Genomic DNA, 18,814 nt, shown 5'->3' with positions numbered 1-18,814 from the left:
AATGAAACCATCAATAGCAAAAACAGAATTAACTGTCATTAGTAAACCACTCAAATAAAAAGATCATAAGTGGTTTTGTTTTACATATATTTTAAGGATAATAATAGCAAGATCATAAGTGGTTTTGTTTTACATATATTTTAAGGATAATAATAATAGCAATGTAACACTGTCTATGACACTTACTGTATAACACTGATTTGAAAAACATACAGAAAAAACGAATTCACTGCCCTTAATAAAGTATTTAAATATACATTTCAGGTGTGCTGTTTTGTTTAGATCATTAACATCTGGAGCTCTTTTTGATTGATTATTGACCAGGTCTTGTCAAAACCTTTATTCCATATTCAATATCCATTACTAAACAAAACAGCAATTCTACTCCACTACAATTCAGAGGTTAACCTTGTATTTTTACTCCACTACATTTATTTTAGTTACTTTGCAGATTCTGATTGTGAAATATAAACAACCCTTAAATCAGGCTTTAGTTACACCTGAGTAAAATTCAGGGAAAGGTGATTGTCAAGTGCCAACAATCAGGAGAGATATTTGATAGTTGCTGCTTGAAAAGACTAAACATTTATCTGCAGATCCCTATAAAGTATATTCATTACTCGTTATTCTCTACTAATAGTTAATTAAAGACTGTATATAATGGCTATTTTGCATATCCCTTTCAAGATTTCAAGATTTTCTAAGGTTCATTGGCATATCATATACACAACTAATTCAATAACGTGCATTAACCACTAGGCCGTGCACACAAGGTACACACAGCCATAATAACTTTGTATTATTAGTGTAGGACACTTGTGTATGTATAACATCTGAAGATGTGTAGTTTTATTCATGTTTTCACATAATTGTACAGGATATTGCTATATTATTTCACATGTTTTACTTCTAATATCTGATTTGTAAAACATCACAGACAGAAAGGTATATCCGTCATTTAACAGTAAGCTATTGAAATTCTGAATCCATAGATGTGTCTCCCATCACCCAAATCCCCTGACTATTCTCTCAACTCAGTATTTACATTCTTATATTCAAAGAAAATCAGTAATATCTTTAAAAACGACAAGTCCTTTTATATCAGCTGTGCACCGTTATGGTGTAAATATAACCTATCTACCAATTGGATCAAATACAGATACTGCAAGGAGACGTATTGTGTGAAAAGAAATGTAAGATGTTGTTTAATTGCTGATATATTTATGATCCACGTCACGTTTTCAGTTTTGGCGGCAGTGCTTCTCATCAGGGCTCTATAAATACAGAACTGAGGGCTGGACCATTAGCCTTCATCGGAAGTCTGGTGCTGTTTTGACTATTTTCATAGGAGTTACGATAACATCGTGTTTTTTGGCATGGGTTTCCATGGAAACGGCATATGGTGAGATTTCACTTAGAGCTGTTGAGGCATGGACCGGTGACATACAAGTGAAGATTGGGGGACGAACGGACCTTGTCCATTGGAGTTACAGCGACATCGTGTTTTATGGCGAGTAGGGTGCATCAAAATACACTGTTCCAGCATATTGATCTGTCTGGGTGCTAAAAGTGTTACCATCCATGCAAAAACAATAAATGCAAAATATTTGTGCGATACGTGGTGATTTAGAGGTGGAACGGCACATCAGCTTTTACGGCAAAAGGGGGTAACCAGCACCCATTGGGGAGCCATGATAAAGCGGTTCATTTTTTATGTCGTTCTCTGGTGCCATCACTCTGGGCTTTGATTTCAAGAAGATGAAACAGCTGCTCCACCGGCGGAGAACACACCCACCCGCAAGCGTAACCCCTAGATTCCACCGGGTCCATCTGCGCCCGGTAGGGTATGACGCCGGAGGCCGGACCAAAACCGCGGCAAAGCCGTGACGCGACGCAGACGGACCCGGTGGAATCGAGGGGCTGCTACAGGTATTAAGATGGTTTGCTCTATCACAATTTACCAGAGGTGGGAGTAAGTCCTACATGTGCAAGTCATGAGCAAGTCTCAAGTCTTGACCTACAAGTATCAAGCAAGTCCCAAGTCACTGTGGTGAGAGTCAAGCAAGTCAAGTCAAGTCATTGCTCAAGTCAAGTCATACGAAATTCTGATGAATAAGCCCAGTTTCCGCATTTAAATCAGTTAAAAGACAGTGGTTATGAAAATGGATTTAACCCACACTATGATCTTCATTACATACACAGTTAATCATTTGAAATCTGATTTAGACCGATGACAATCATATTAATCCTAGAACTGCAGACAATATAGCTAGGACTCAATCAAAAAGTCTGTTCAAAAAGGCAGAATTCCAGGTAAGAAAATCATATATGGCATTTGCCATTACACATATTTAATTTAAATTTCTGTTAACACTAGAACCGCCAACAGCGTCAGCACCTACATAGATATCATTTTCAAATCATTTAATTTGTTCCTCTTCATAATTACCTCATAAACTAAGTAGGACGATTTAAAACTCAGTTAATTGGGTTAATTTAGAAATTGCTTCAGTTTATCATCATAACGGATCAAAAAGTTCAGATTCATTTTACAATAATTCAAGGAATGATGCACTTCTACAAACAACAACAACATAATTAAAACATTTAAACAAACTACTAAAAGTAGATGAACTACATTATTCAAAAGTTTACAGTAACTTCTGATAATAAACACAGGGGAAATAAACGAGGCATCTCTTTTCCTCTCTCTCTCTCCCTCTCCTGACAGCCCGTCAGTATCAGGGTTAGTCAAAATGAATCCCTTGGCGGTTCTAGTGTTAATTTACCGTTTTGTCTTCTCTTTGCAATGCTTAATCGATTTGAAACCAAGTCTAACGTAGCTTAAACTTAACGTTAGCTTTCTAGCTAACGTAGCTTAAACTTAATCCAACATAACATAATCCTCGAATCCAAACTTCCAAAGGACCAGACAAGAAACAAGGAGGAAAACATGAAACAGGGAGAACAGAACAGCAAAATAAACCCAAACCTAGACATACAAAACTAAAAACGTGACATAACATAAGAATCGTGACAGAACACCCCCCCCCCCAAGGGACGGATCCTAGACAGCCACCATTTCCAAAAGGGTGGGTGGAGGGGGTCCGGAGGACGGGTCTGGGTCGACAGCCCAGAGGCAAGGCAGAGTTCATGGAGGGGGTCTCAGGCGGACAGTCAGGGGGCCGGGCTCGAGGGCGAAGACCACGGCTGGGGAACTCAGGAGGCCGGGCTCGAGGGCGAAGGCCGCTGGGGAACTCAGGAGGCCGGGCAAGAAGGCGGCGACGGGATAGCTCCGGAGGACGACGTACGCCGCAATGGGACCCCTCCAGTGTCAGCTGAATCACCGGAGCACTGGGATCGAGAGCAGGAGCTGGTGGGACCCCTGGCGGGACAGGCGTAGACGGAACTCTGGACGGAACATGGGCTGGTGTCAGTGGGACCCCGGACGGAGCAAGAGCTGGTGTCGACGGGACCTCCAACAGGAGAGGATATGGTGTTTGCAGGAAACCCGGTGGAGCAGGTGTCGGCGGGACCCCCAACAGGACAGGATATGGTGTTGGCAGGAAACCCGGCGGAGCACGTGTCGGCGGAACCCCCAACAGGACAGGATCTGGTGTTGGCAGGAAATCCGGTGGAGCAGGTGTCGGCGGGACCTCCAACAGGACAGGATCAGGTGTTGGCAGGAAATCCAGCGGAACCCCCAACGACACTGGACGTGGAGTTGGCAGGACCCTCAGCGGAACCCCCAGCGCCACAGGACATGGAGTTGGCAGGACCCCCGACGAAACAGGTGTCGGCTGGACCTCCAAAGGCACAGGACATATGGTTGGCAGGACCTCCGGCAGAACAGTAGTCGGCGGGAACTCCAATGGCACAGGACATGGAGTTGGCAGGCCCCCCGGCAGAACAGTTCTGGAGCCGGAACCATGGCTGTATCGGCCGGTTCTGGAGCAGGGACCATGGCTGTTTGGGTCGGTTCTGGAGTCGGAACCATGGCTGTATGGGTCGGTTCTGGAGTCGGAACCATGGCTGTGGGGACCGGAACTGAAGCCTGGATCATGGCTGTGTGGGCCGTTTCTGGAGCCGGAAACATGGCTGTATTGGCCGGTTCTGGAGCTGGAAACATGGTTGTGTGGGCCGGTTCTGGAGCCGGAAACATGGCTGTGTGGGCCGGTTCTGGAGCCGGGATCATGGCTGTGGGGACCGGAACTGAAGCCTGGATCATGGCTGTGTGGGCCGGTTCTGGAGCCGGAAACATGGCTGTGTGGGCCGGTTCTGGAGCCGGAAACATGGCTGTGTGGGCCGGTTCTGGAGCCGGAAACATGGCTGTGTGGGCCGGTATTGGAGCAGGGACCATGGCTGCTGGGCACGGAACCGGAACACGGAACCATGGCTGTGTGGGATGGTACTGGAGCATGGTACCATGACTGTGTGGGCTGGCACTGGAGCACGGAACCATGGCCGTGTGGACCGGTACTGGAGTGCGAGCTGGCTTCCTGACCTTGCGTTTTTTAGAGGTCTTTTGGAGGCTCCGTGGACCTCCAAACGCCAGACGGGATCCCAAAATAGGGTCAGAAAATGGAGACTGGCTCTCAGGGCTACGTGAAAAAACTCTGAGGGTCCTTCTCAGGTCGACTATTTTCATTTCCTCGGTCCTCGGTCCTCGGTATCACCGGAAGTTGATTTGTCTGCGCCATCTCGAGTAGCGTCCCATGACTCTTATTTCTGCCGAGGACCGAGGAGCGAGGAGCGATAATGGAGGAGCGATAACCGAGGAACCACCAGACCATCCTCCGGTGAAATCCTCAGATACTCTCCCCGCCCCCTTACTGTGTATCGCTCACTGATTGGACGATGCAGTGCATGCACTGATCTGATGCTTCTTGACATGAGAGCAGTTTCCCAACGGAGTGAAGAAAACACATGAAACTCACTCCTCAGTTTATACTGTGATTTGTTTCAATGAATGCATCATTTAGTTACACATATGTGATATATCTGAACAACAAAGTGGTCAAAAATTATTTTATTCATTTATTGGAAACATTTTCATGATCGCTTTTTCGTTTTAGATTTTCATTTATTGTCATTTCCATTCAGTCAGTCATTAAGTGCTATTTAACATGTTAATGTGCTACATATCCACACAAACAAAGTGTGCAATCCAATGATTAATGAATGTTAATCTAACTGGGTTTTGATAGATAACATATCTCTTTTTCTTCTCTGAATTATTTTATTTCTATTGTGCACTCTAATCAATATTAATCCAACTATTGTTCGTTTATACATTTTAAGAATGGCGTTTATCTTTTTTGAGATTGAGTTCTAATTTTATTTAATGTATTTGGGTCTACAACAGATGATACAAATGTTTGTGTCAGTAAATGTGTACTAACCTGGTACTAACAGAGGCGGGGGTGTGTGTGAAAATAACGGGGACAGAGCTGCTGTCATACGAACAGCTGTGCGGCGTCATCACAAACGGACGTCGCTTCACGTGACGCTCCGGAGGAAAGGACGTCCCATTGCTCTTAAAACTCATTTCCCTGCTTCTCGTGGTTTCCTTGCGTCTCTCCATGCTTCCCTGGTGGGAGGGACTAAACGCAGGGAAACGACGCAAGTGAGGGACGCAAGGATTCCATTTAATCAACCTGAGAAGGACCCCGAGACATTCAGGCAACGAGCTCCTCAACCATGGCATGTTAAGACACCTCCATTTGTGCCTTTTTGAGGATAGCCTCTTTGTCCCTTCTTGACGAGGTTCCACTCCACTCGGCATAATAACATTGAAGAGAAAAGTCTAGATCGAACAGATCTAACTCAAAATCATCAATATCCGCTGGGTCCATATTTGGTCGGTTCATTCTGTTAAGATCACTGTTACGGATTGCGGAAAAGGTAGGACCCAAAAGCACACTACAAAAAGGTAAAGGTCTATAAACAAAAGCGAGCTTTATTTAAAAGCTGAAAAAACAAAAACATGGCATGAATCAAAAAACATAGAGAGTGCAAGGTAAAACACACAAAACTCACCGTGACCAACATGGAGGGAGACAGGAGAAACAAACAATGAACCGACGAGGAAACACAAGACTAAATACAGGGAGGGGTAATCAAGGAACAAGAAACAGCTGGGTAAAGGAGGGAGAAACACAAGGGCAACAGGTGAACACAATCAGACAATCAGACACACCAGGGAAACTAACGACAGGGAGGAAAACACAGGGAGAAGGACCAGACAAGAAACAAGGAGGAAAACATGAAACAGGGAGAACAGAACAGCAAAATAAACCCAAACCTAGACCTACAAAACTAAAAACGTGACATAACATAAGAATCGTGACAATATGGATGTTAAATTCACAAATTAGTCTGAATAATCTTAAACAAGAACAGGATCTTGAGCCATGATGCCTGTTTTAAAAATCATGTTTTCATGTTATAGTAGACCTACCTTACATGAACCTGTTTGAAACCTTAATGACCCCATGATGTGATTATTTATATCTTAAAACCTTTAACAATTATATTTAGATGTTCATAAATATCTAAATGTATGTATAAATACATGTGTAGCAGTTAGACAAACATAATTAATAGATGATCTCATTAATACCTATTTTATACTTACTAAAAAATAAAAATAAAGTTTACTAAGCCACCTTTTTGTTTTAATTTATTAATTTGACAAAATGCCTCTCTGAAGAACCAGCACCTTACCGTGGTCAAGAGGTTTGTGTGCCCTGACTTTGATGAGTATGATCCAGAATCGGACACTGAAGGAGACAAGGTTTTGGTGGAAGTGCAAATATCTCGGTTGCAGCAGGACCTTTCTGAATGGTTAGTTGACACACTTTTGTCCCTATTTATTTTACGTTAACTCTGTTTGTTGTTACGATGCTTGCTACTTATTCCGTTCATATTTTGGCTAATTAGCAAGAATGAAATGTGTAGTTTGTAACGTAGAGTTTGTAACGCAAAAACAGCAGTAGACTACATATATCATACAATAAACATTTATTCATTTATTGACTTCTTTATACAGGTGTACATGTGGAAATTGCGCCACAATGCCTTCGGAACCTGAGAATGTGTGCTGCATTGAGATACCACAGGTAACATTTGTGATAGCTTCACTAAGTTCTCTGTTTAGAGAATACATTTTTCACATGTCATTCAATATATGTTTATCTCACTAGGTGTCAAGACGGATGCAGGAACTTGAGGACTCGGTGCGTTGTATGGTGGACCATCCTGGTTTGGAGCCTGTGTGCCTAAATGTGTTCTCCCTGCAGAATGCATTGAATATATACAGAGCTGAATATGGAGACTACAGATGAGGCAAATACAGCAGTGAGTGGTTTGTTTCTTTTGATTGAATTTGTAAAACGTATGCTAATATTGTTCATGAAAATAAATACTGGTGTATATGGTTTTATGCAATCTTTCATTTCATTCTGTCATTGTACATGGCGTTACTATTATATTACATATACTACACAGCAATGGCATAACACACCCATTTGTTGATGACAAAAAAAGTCCACACACAACCTTATGCTTTTGAAATCAGCATATACTTTACCCATCCAACATGAATAATCATGACACATTTGATATAAACTGTCGGAACTTTATTGTTAAAAGCAAAGGTTCTTTGAACCCATAAAAATAAAGTAAATGTACTTGTATTTTACATAAATGACATAGGCTTTTCACTAAATATTCTTTGAAATTATTTCAGGCGTCACAGGTATCTAGCCTACAGAACTTTTGTGAGCTGGTGTTGGGGCTTCCTTGGACACAGGATCAGAGTGGTGATTCCGGCCTGCGTTGTCCTCAGGATTCGCAGGGAGTTTCCTGATCCGCAAAATGTCTATGTTGGGTTCAGACAGCAGCCAAATTGAACCGTGAAGCATAACCTGCGATGACCTCCTCCCTGTCAGGTCGCTCATATTGGGAACTATTGATAAATCGTGATCTTCTCGCTCCCAGGAAAGAAACTTAAAATAACGAGACTAATGGAGTCTCTGAAAAGGTTCAAATGGGTAGTTTAATTAAGTAACGTGGTTAAAGAACAAGCATGGGTAATGGAGAGACAAAGCCGGTGTTGTCTTCAGGGTGCTGCAGCGAAGGAAAGAGAGCGAGCTGTCCTCTCATCCCTTTTTATTCTCTCCTCGTTCTCTCCCGCTGTGCAGATAGTGGGACCTCCCTTCTCATCTGCGGGTTCGATATCGCGAGAGAACAGATGATTTCGACATTGGTATTCTCTGCCTACTTCCTTAAGCATTTTCTCCTCCTTATCTCTGTGATGACTTTCTATTTAATACCTTATAAACAGCTGTAATCGTTAGTTTAGAAGTCCTAAAAACACCTCTACGGCACAGTTCTCATTTACGGAAACTCCCTCTGACGTCATAGCTTCTCACGTGTGTGTAAACACTACGATCAACTGTACCTTCATTTAATATTCAGCAGTAATAATATCTCGACGTCTATAGATGTAGTGTTAAAGTCCGTACGTTTTGGTGTGTAACACTTCATGTCATTTTCACTTTACATTCAGAAAACGTAATATTTAGTCACATGCTAACCGGATAAAGGATTTTCAGAATAAAAGCTTGGCATTGATTTCCTGAGAACTTCCGGGTTTTTCCACAATAAAACAGCTTTAAACTGACGATATGTTTTAGACTGAATTATGCTGTTTAACATTGATTTTAATTTCTAACAATCCCTCCTTTCAAGGTGTGAACACAATACTAAAATTAATGACTTCTTCATCTGAACTTTGCATAGTACATAACTCATATTAAAAACATACAATCAGAATGTAATGGTTTAAATAACCATCATCAAAAATACAACAAATACAAAAAATACTTTGGCTGGTCTTCAAACATAAAAGTTTTCCCTTGTGCATAACTTCTAGTTTTAATCATTCAATATAGCAGCAACTTGTGGTATTAGAACATTTCTTACTCCCTCCTTTCACAGAAACCGCTCCCATACCACATTCAGTTGTTAAGGCACTTGTTATACAAAGCATAAAAACATACAATTTAAAAATCGCATCACTAATAACAGTATAAAACATAAAAAAGAAACTATTTTAGAATAGTGGAAAGAAAAAGAAAAAACACAAAACTTGGTGTAGGAATGGTATAAAGTAAATAAAAAGTAAACTATCTTGGAATAGTGTAAAGTAAATTGAAATGGATTCACTCCATTTTAGTATTGCAGCTGGTTCACTTTTTCAAATGATTTCATCATTTAAAATATCAGCTTAGCTGGACATTCATTGAACAATCTCATCTCTGAACATCCCTATCATTTAACATCATTCAAACAAACTCATCATTTTCATCTATATCTGTATATGGGTTGGGTCGTCTTGTTCTGCTAGCAATTGAAACTGTTCCCTTATGAGAAATGTACCCTCCCCCCTTTCATACTTTTTAAAGTATGAAAGTAATATGTTCTCTAGAAAAGGCCGTGGTGATCAATCGGTAAGTTAGGGTGCGGGTACATGGAATGCAACTACAACATCTAGCACTCCCCTGGGCACCCCTATGCTATCCTTGTACACTGTGGAGCCTAAACTCCCTCCTTTGACTGGTCTCTTAGCCCTACTGGTTTTGGGGTGTTTCGCCATGTTGATTAACTGCCCCACTGTCATTGGTACTGCATATAAAACATCACTGCCTGTACAAGTGCACAGGTCCCAGTCCAATCCTGTGGCAAGACTGCGTACAAGGTTTTAGTTCCATGATACCATCAAACATCTACTCTGGGATACGGCATTTCAGACAGTCATTTCTGGGAGAAGATTTTGGTCAGTTACAACAATTGGAGAATTTCATCACTTATGGTTCCTACTTCAGTACCTTTGGGTGGTCTGTTCTAATGCAGTGATAAAGTTCCTTAAATGGTGTGAAAACCGGTGGAATATCAATAACTCATTTCACTAATTTATCTTCAATTCTAGTCTACTTAAAGAACTATGCTAACCCCTTTAACAGTGTGTGGAACCTTGGGTGTCCGAGCATGTAACAGTTACTAATTTTCACTTATGGCGGATATGTTTCTACTTTAAATAACATCTCTAAATTTCAGGTCATCCCTGATTAAATGGATGACCATCAGGAGGTGGTGCCGCTTGTCTTTTAAACTCATAATTTGGTGTCGTGCGCTCCCTGTGAAGCTACAAGTAAGATTTAAAACAACTGCTGGGTGGGTTGAGTGACCCCTTCTCCCTAAACGATATGGGTTGTCAAAAATATGCATCATTGCAATGAGTGATCCAAGGCCCCGCATGTATTACTCCCAATTATATTGCTTTTTCCAAAATTAAATTTGCAATCGCTCTTTGCCCAGTGTCCTTTAAAACTCTACATCTTGGACAAACAAATGTTATTTCCACCTTAACAGTTCTCCTATGGTAATAACTATGCTACAATGGCGAAAACAATACTTTAGATTGGGATACTATATTTGGCTTGGTATTAGCTCTCCCTTTAACATTGTCCAACAAACACAGATTTGTCTGCTCTTATAGAGTGGTCACTAAAACTATCCCTTTAGCTGGAGATCAATATTGTAACACATTAGATCTCTACCAAATTCACCCATGAATAAAATGTCTTAGGGAATAATTTGTTTACATGATGGAAAGATTGAAAAATATGTTCTACTCTGTACTCCTAAGTCCCAAAACACTCACTGCTTAAAGTGTAAAGTGTGGTGAATATTTCCATCATGTCTACCCCTTTATCTCACAGTACCCTCAGTGTGTTTTAGGATTAATTCCTCATTTTACTTTAACAGTTTCTTCTTTATTACTATTTTAATTTGCCAATTTATTAATTCATGGCTAATAAATCTTTTTGTCTTTTCACATTTATCAAATCAATTCAAGTTTGTTTGTGAATAAGTGTGTTTATGTATAAACTCACTCACTCCCGTTTTCCTTTTTCTCCTCCTCTTGTTGTCTCAAGCCACGACCCCCTCACATTCTGTTAGACCATTGCCAACTCCTCTGGTTCTGTCTTCTCAGGTTCTGTCTTCTCCTCAGGTTCTGTCTTCTCCTCAGTCCACCAGCTCTTGTATCCTTCCGCTGGTACTCTTTTCAGTGGCCCAACTGCTTTGCATTTCATCTCCTTCTTTACAGTCTCTTCGCTGTTGTATGGAGGACGTATTCCGCTCTCATGTCCCACACTCTGCTCTTGTGCCAAATCTCGTGGCTCAGCTTGGAACTTCATGTCCTGTCTGGAGGGACTGATGAGAGTATGCCTCTTTATGTCAGCATGCTGTTCTGGTTCTGGATGCCTCGGGTGGAGATGGTTCTGGATGCAGTCTTGTCGTTGTTGGTTCAGCTCTGGTTCTCTGTCTGTTCGATGGAGAAGGAGGAGGAGTCTCCTGTAGTGAGGTCTTTTGTCTGATAGGGGTCGTAGCAGTCTGACAGGCAGAGAGAGAGAGAGAGTCCAGGTCTCGGGACGTATTACCTATAGAAATTCTAACACACTGAGGTAAAGTAAATCCAACCTTCTCCACTCTATTTTCTAATCATAATATCTGTTTTAGTTGTTAAATGCCATCTAAACACAATTAATTGATACTAATAATTTTACTTTATCCCTAAACATTGCTTTCAGCCACTGTAACACATCTACTCCAAATAACTCTTTCAGGAAACCATTTTCTTCTATAAATTGAAATACTTACATGTTTCAAGCACCACATATTTCACACACTATAAAAGGACGTCGAATATTTTAAATCTCACTATTACTTAGAGCAATAGTAACTTTTGTGACTGGATACATCTGTGCACAGTCGCCACAATCTGTTGGGGAATTTTGTTCATAGAGTTTGTACATACAGTTGTCCTCGTGGGTTAGTACCCTGTTTCTACTGTAATAACTTTTCAATAATTGTGCTCAGGTCACCAGTCAGTTGTCCATAGTCTTAACGGGGGGTGTTTCTGGTACAGACTAAAACATGGATCCAGTGTATTTGGAGATTCCCCTAAATTGTAAATCCCCATCACTTAAACCCATCTCATCATTTGGTACAATAACTGCATATAGGGGGGTGAATCATCTTGATTGTAACCTCCTCATCTTTGGGAACGAGTATTTCTAACTCCTCCTCTTGTTGCTCAACTGATCTTTTGGCTCTGGGGATAAGTGAAAATCTCTGAAACACAGCTGGTGTTTTGTTAGTGATGTGGGCATTTTCTACGAGTGAACTAATGGATCCATGTCTTTCATGATATTGTACCAGAAAGGTGCCAAGTGTAATGAGCACAATCAACAATGCTATTCTGACTCTTATCCTTAGGGGACCCCACAATTGCTTTGGCTTTGTTCTTGAAAATAATCTCTATTTTATCCATGGTTTTGTCAGTTACAGAATGTAAATGAGTCCAAAACTAACGTATACAAAAATCGGAACAGAACGTGGTTCTTTTTGGTGTAAAACAAAAAATAAGTTTTCACTTTAGTGTGCAATCTTATACAAATCTAAAGACAATTCGTCTTTCCTGGTTCTATCTTGATCTTATTTCTATTTATTGTTTTGTTCCAGCTCTGCCAAATCAGTCCTAGCTTCCAATACTTCTCTGGAAGTTGCCAGTGAAGGGTGACAATGTGTGAGGTGGTGTCAATTTGCTCCTTTTTCTTTACCTTTAAACCGGAGAGCGTGTGAAGTTCATTACAACTTGTCACGGTTCCGACCACCGGGGATCAGCCCACTCTGTTTTGGGAACTTTCACCCTCACCCAATCACCTGGCCGAACAGGAGTCTCTTCTGATGTCTCGTCTGGTATCTGTGCAGTCTTTCCTAGCCTGTGTAGACAAAAACTTGGATAATATTACTCAGAGCTCTGACATATTCATCCACTTCTATTTGTCTAATATCTAAAACTGGACCACGCCCTCCTTTGAGGAGGCCCAAGCTTTGGTATACCTTTTGTTGTTATGCGACCTATTGTTGACAACATGTTATTATTTATCAACTACAACGTTACCGAAATCCATTATCTGACTAATCATGACCTTCCCTCCTTTGAGCATAAAATGCTCAATTAATATCGCAATGATTACTCTATTATGAATAGGACATGGAAAACCCCTTAACGTCGTAGCAAACACATAAATCCTCTGTGTACCCACAAGGCGTACAAAGATGTTGTGTGATGTATCGTCTTCCAATGGTATAAATGCACATTGACTAAAAATCTGCCATTAGCACACAAATATAGTTTACTTCTTGTTAGTTCAATAATGGCTTTTGTCATGGTACTATGTATCAGTGTTGCTGCGAAAAAACCACACTGGTGTTGCTAATACGTCTTAATAGCTCTAGTATTAGAGATTGGCTGACACTGTTAAACAAACAAATCATGACAAAATAATATGTCTTTAAACTAGTGGGAAATACGAACTACTCTCACAGAGGGTTGCACGCAGAAGAACATGAAGGGCTGATGTCCCTCACTTAAAAATAGATATTGCCTTATGCACTACTTTATAAATCAGCAAATTCACTTGAACATAAATAAATGAAGACTGATTCTTGAAACTGTTGTAAAAAACCCTACAACTTCTTCATCCAAGCTCAGTGTTATGTTATTTAGTTGGCAGCTCATGCCTTAAATCAGAAACTTCAGACCTATTATAAAAATGTGTTTATGAGAGAATGTAATCTGACTCCATATATACCTCAACTTAATAAATGAAGTTCCCCTTTAAACACAGCCCCGGTCTTCTGACGGGGTCTATCTATGTACTGGCTGGTAAATGTTGTGCCAGTTTCTGTCACACTGTCACTGTTCTCCCGCTAACAGTCACTCTCTAGTTCTGCTGGGTTCTTGTTGACTTCTTCACTGGTTTGAGACAAGCGATCTTATTGAAACACCTCCCTTTGTAGCCAGACTTCACCACAGCAGAATCGAGTTTCTGTTTTCAGGTCTCAACAGCTCCACATCAGGTGTAGCCTGAACTGCCCCTTGAACTGCAGTCGATTTAAACAGGAGGACTTGGTAAGGACCCTCCGTCTTGGGCGAGGACTAGGCTTTCATCTTCATCTTTTGGGCGAAAACCCATTGTCTTGACCTCTCTAGCTGTGTGGGCACAATAGTTTTCTGTGTGGGGGAACAACATCACTCGTAATCTCTTTCCTTCTCATAATTACAAAAATAGTCTGCTAAATGTTCTACTATGTTTTAATCTTCTCATACTAATCTGTGGATGATTTATATTTAAATGCAATATGCTACTCACTATTGTTAAATAACATTCAACACATTCATGTTTGGAAATACTATTCCTCTTTGCCATCCCTGAGACCCCCTGCCTCTGTTATAGTCATGGAAACCTCCCCTGGGGTAACTGTGTGGAGGGCCGTTGTTTGGTGCAATGTTCTGCGGACACTCTCTGGACCAATGTGTCAGCTGACCACATTTGAAGCATCCTTCACTTTGGGAACCTCTTGCTGTTGATTGAAAACGTCCTCCTCCTCTGCCCCTTCGTTGTATGGGAGGGTATACCTGTGCTTGCGGCTGTACTTTGGTAGGCAGATATGCAGGTGTTTGCTGTTGAAGATACTGTGGTGCTTGTGGCTGGACTTGGGTAGGAAGATACACAGGTGCTTGCTGTTGAAGATACTGTGGTGCTTGTGGCTGTACTTGGGTAGGAAGATACACAGGTGATTGCTGTTGCTGGAGTTGTGTGGGACATTCATTGGACCAATGTGACGTCTGACCACATGTGTAGCAGCCACCATTCTGGAAACGTCTTCCTCTGAAACTTCCTCCTCCGCTTTGTTGGTTCTGCATTTGATTCTCTGGTTCTTCCTGAGTTTGAACTGTTGGAGGTGTTCGCCCTGCCTTCTCTGGTTATATGGCTATCTCTGAAAGCTTCTCCTCCCTTCTCCTTGTCTTCTTCCTACAAGCCTCAATGTCTTTCTCAGCTACCTGTATCTTCAAAAGTCTTATCTGTAGCGCTTCCCGCTCTGTCTTTTGTGTTTCTCTTTCTCGTCGTCTTTCTTCTGTGATTTCTTCTAATCGTCTTTTCTCTTCCATCAGCTGTTTGGATTTACTGGTTAGCACTCTTACTTCATACTCCAATTCTTTGACACTTTTGTCCGTGGAGACTCCATTGAACTGCAATACTTCTATAAATCCAACATTTGGGGAGGGAGGAGGGACTTCGGCCAGGCTTAGATACAGCTTTGGAGTTTGGATAACTTGAGCGTCTTTAGTTTTTTCTGCTATGTCTTCCCTCACTGGCAGGTCTGCTACTTGGACCACATTTATGCTGTCTGTCAATAGGCTGGCATATTCCAGATGGAGTATTAGACTTGTAACTCTTATAAACCTTTGTTCAGCTTCCCTCCATACATTTAGCTGTTGTAGGCATTGTTCCTGTTCATAGTCGAGTACTGCTCTTCTATGGGCTTTTGTTGGTCCAGGTTGATCATCTGGTGGAATCAACCCTCTTGTTTGCCATTGTTTCAACAATTCCTGTATTTGATTCCCTACTTTCTGTCTTTCATTCGGATGTGTTGTAGCATCTGATCTGATGTTTACCCTTTCCTTGATGTCTGCAGTTGAGCCTGGCATTGCGAATGCTCTTAACTTGGTGTCTTTTGGTGACATATTTCTTAAGTAGTTGGATATAGTTATTAAATGTATCAAAGATGAATCACTAATCTACTGAATAGTACCTTCGCTCCTGATAAAAAATATCCTATGTCATCCGAACTTAACTTCAATATCTGGGATTCTTTTTTTTTTTTTTTTAATTCTTTTTTTTAATTTTTTTTTTAAAAGATTAATAAAGTAAATAAAAAATATGCAAATCTTTTTTTTTTTTTTTTTTTAATTGTACAGTGGCTTGGCTTTGAAATATGCAAATAGAAATCTCGTAAAAATCTAGCTTTATTGTGTATAGTGTATTAGTGCATAAAATTATGCTGATGTCATAAACTATGTTTACTTCAATTGTGTGGTGTTTAGATATTCTACAGTCTAGGTTGAAAGACTATTATGTAAGGTTTCTTATCTTAATATCAGGAACCACCTGTGATTCTATCTATGTGTGATGAAGTACGTGTTCATCTATAACACTTGAAAGTAAACTTTAGCATAATTATAATCAATTGGTGTTGTATTTATACGTTTGTCTTTTTACCCCTATTTTTTGTGCAACAATTCTGTACAACCAGCAGAGTGCGCTGTTGTAATTTTTCAGATTTTTCCACCCTTAGTAGCTCTTCTAAAATCGGACTTCTTTTTAACAAGAAGCTTATTTTCTTAATAACTACCTTTGATATGGGAAAGAAATTCACTTTATGATTAAACAGTCAAACTTAAACCAGCGAATACACTTGCAATCACAATTTTTAGGATTAATGGACAAAGCATAAAACAGCCATCAGCAAACACAATTTTTAGGATTAATCAACAAAACATATCCCAGCCAAACCACATTGCACAGTATAAGCATAAGCAGGTAAAACTCCTTTGCAAGGACTAATATTTCAAAAATCAGATTTGAGCTTTTTAGAAAATACAATAATCCTTTTCTTCAAAAACCAAACTCCAACGGTATAGATAACCTGATTCAGCAAAATGGAATATCTAATTCCAACTTTGACTCAAGAAGAATGATTTTTTCTACACAATATGTAGGTCATGAATATTGAATTAGCCTCATGTGAGTGAAACGGAATGGATTTTAAAAAAAAGACAACAACTGGTCCTCTGAATTTGCATTTCACAGAATGGCGACTGCCATGTAATTGTTTGTCAACATGAGGTCAAAACAAGATGGCAACTGATTTCAAATGCTGACCTGGAGAACAAAGAGTTTTTTGCAAGAAGAATGGCTGTCTCTGAGGTGTTGATCTCAACAAAGAAACCTCATTCCAGGCTAAACTTCAGAGCAGTATAACAGCACGACGCTCTCAATATGCTGAACAATTTAAACAAGTTAATACAAAATAGTTAGAGACCATCAAAACTATTTAGCCTATGGTCGTCTGGGCAACTCTCACGCTATTATGCGACCAAATGGGAAGCCAGTCAAACACTATTAGAAGAATATCGTCTATCTAACGCACGAGTGCCGCATTTCTTTCCGTAATGCACACGCAATGATTAAAGAGTATACTTCAGACTTCCACAGACTCTTATCACCAATTAAACAAGAGACCATCTCACTTATTTGGGACAATGAAACAAGACGATTCCATCTGATCTTGAGACTAAAAACGAGACGATTCCATCAATTCTCTTTAACAAGAAGAGTCCATCTTTAACTTGCTAATAAAAACGAGAAAAGATACTATCTATTTCTCTGTCAAGAAGATACCATCTGTCTTGAGAATATACAAAACGAGAAGAGTCCATCTATAACTCGTCAAACACAATATAATATATAAATACCGGCTTAAAAGCACATTAATATATATCCGGCTTGGAAAACACACACATTATAATCATGCAGTTAATTAATGAACAAAGTAAAAGAATAGAGACTTACCCTTGCTTGGTGTAAAACAACGCCACGTGGTTTGGTTTAAATTTAGATATTTAACATTAAATTAACAGCTGTTCTCAGGATGTCCTGCACGCCACAAAACACACAAATCTAAATGGTTCTATATAAGCTATTGAAGAATTTGATATAACTGGCTTCTTCTTACCGTTTGTATATGGGCCCTTGTGTGTCTTTTGGTTCGCGGAATCTCCGTCGAAACTAGCGGTTTCTCTCCCAGTGTCGATATCACATGTCTGGGGCACCAATTATTGATAAATCGCGATCTTCTCGCTCCCAGGAAAGAAACTTAAAATAACGAGACTAATGGAGTCTCTGAAAAGGTTCAAATGGGTAGTTTAATTAAGTAACGTGGTTAAAGAACAAGCATGGGTAATGGAGAGACAAAGCCGGTGTTGTCTTCAGGGTGCTGCAGCGAAGGAAAGAGAGCGAGCTGTCCTCTCATCCCTTTTTATTCTCTCCTCGTTCTCTCCCGCTGTGCAGATAGTGGGACCTCCCTTCTCATCTGCGGGTTCGATATCGCGAGAGAACAGATGATTTCGACATTGGTATTCTCTGCCTACTTCCTTAAGCATTTTCTCCTCCTTATCTCTGTGATGACTTTCTATTTAATACCTTATAAACAGCTGTAATCGTTAGTTTAGAAGTCCTAAAAACACCTCTACGGCACAGTTCTCATTTACGGAAACTCCCTCTGACGTCATAGCTTCTCACGTGTGTGTATTTATTTAGCCTTTATTTATACAGGTTTAAAATCTCATTGAGACACAAGGTCTCATTTCCAAGAGAGACCTGTCAGTGGTAACACTACCACACAAAGTTACAGACAGACAGGACACCAAACACAGAGACAACAACAAAATACAACATCGTAAAAAAAGCAGTCACCGAAATCCACACAGCAGTCAGTTAAAGCAGGTGCAAACACCCACAGATGATTTCTCCAGCTTTTTTAAAATTAGTTTAAAATCCGTGATGGGTATCAAACTGGTCAGCTTAAGTTCCTGCTGAAGTGTGTTCCAGGTCGAGGGGGCAGAGTATGATATGGCTTTTTTTCCAAGCACCGTGCAAACTGAGGGGACGGACAGAGTGATGTAATGTTGAGATCGTAGGCTATAGCTGTACTGTTTGTGTGATATGTAAGTGGATATGTAGAGGGGCAGCAGTCCAAGCATAGCGGTATAGATGAATTTGTACCAGTGCAGTGATCTGCGCATTGATAATGATGTCCAGTTGACTAAAGA

The 18,814-nt window shown here is 40.5% G+C and overlaps 1 long non-coding RNA gene across 1 annotated transcript; it reads left to right on the top strand.

Annotated features, from left to right (window-relative positions):
• The first annotated feature begins 6,824 nt into the window (after positions 1–6,824).
• Positions 6,825–7,323, top strand: LOC117469178. Its single transcript, XR_004554567.1, has 3 exons — positions 6,825–6,846; positions 7,052–7,121; positions 7,206–7,323. It is a non-coding gene; the product is annotated as an uncharacterized LOC117469178 (long non-coding RNA).
• The last annotated feature ends 11,491 nt before the right edge of the window (positions 7,324–18,814 follow it).

The sequence above is a fragment of the Trematomus bernacchii genome, unplaced genomic scaffold, assembly GCF_902827165.1.
Source record: "Trematomus bernacchii unplaced genomic scaffold, fTreBer1.1, whole genome shotgun sequence".
NCBI classification, from domain to species: Eukaryota; Metazoa; Chordata; class Actinopteri; order Perciformes; family Nototheniidae; genus Trematomus; species Trematomus bernacchii.
This window is presented reverse-complemented; position numbering and strand designations above follow the sequence as displayed.